Here is a 1,178-nt window from a genome sequence, read left to right as displayed (position 1 = left end):
GTTTTCAGTTCAACCGTAGAAAAAAAATTACTTATTTTTCACACAAATATGTGAAAAACATTTAGTTTTTTTTATTTGAAATGCTAAACAATTTTTGGCTAAGTGTGGAAGTTTGTCGACTAAAGGTTCGAATCCCTTTTGGAACTTTTGATTCAAGTAAGGAAGCTAACAGAACATCGGTGCTTCTACTCAGGTGCCTGAAATAATGTACGGGGGCAAATAGTCCTCCTCCACCAGTAAAGCTGTTAAGTCGCAATGAGATATTTACCGCTTTGCCAAACTATAAAAACTATTTCAATATCAACATGTCCAAACGACCATGCAATAACGACGTTAGAATTTGTTTTCTTGCTTAATAACGCCTTGTATTTATTTTGTAAATTGTAAATAAAACAATGACATACGTTTAGTGAATGATATGACGTTAACGTATAAGGCAGATAGTTTTTCAAATACATATGTTGTGACATATGCAAATGATTATATGACAGACTAGGTTATTTTTAAGATTGCAAGCATTTCTTATACATACATACAAAGAGTTCAATTACGAGTTTAACAGCCACCGGAAAATCTTTGCACCACCGGGATAGTGGCAAACTTCACTACCATTTATAATTGCCCTAAACACTTAAAAATCATTTCATCTGATAGATTTAATGTTAATTATAAATAATTGACTTCATTTGAAACTATTTTAATTTTTTTTCTTATCAAAAATTGTATTTTAAAAATAAATTCCGGGCGGAAATTCATGTATTCCGCCCGGAATTATGATGTCCGGCCGGAATTTACTTATATTCCAATTGGAATTTTTTCCAACATTATTATTTATTCCAACGGGAATTTCAATTTTTCCAGCAATGCTATAACTATAAAAATAACCATTCATACATCCTTTAATGACTTTCTGACTAGTTTTGAAGAAGTTATTCTCTAAAATAAAAAAATCCCATTTTGAAAGCTGGAAAAAATTCCAACTGGATTTTTACAGAAAAATTTAAAAAAGCATAAAAGCGATAATAATTAAAGGCAAATGATAGTTTTCGATAGAAATTAACATAATTATACACGCTGAATTACCAATAAGATGCTTTGAAAAAAATGAAAATCCGATTGGATTTATATCCAATTATTTTTGTTGGAAAAAATTCCAACTGGATTTTTTTCCAATAAAA

The sequence above is a fragment of the Ruditapes philippinarum genome, unplaced genomic scaffold, assembly GCF_026571515.1.
Source record: "Ruditapes philippinarum isolate M1 unplaced genomic scaffold, ASM2657151v2 ctg9444_1_1_1_1, whole genome shotgun sequence".
In the NCBI taxonomy this organism is placed as follows: domain Eukaryota; kingdom Metazoa; phylum Mollusca; class Bivalvia; order Venerida; family Veneridae; genus Ruditapes; species Ruditapes philippinarum.
This window is presented reverse-complemented; position numbering follows the sequence as displayed.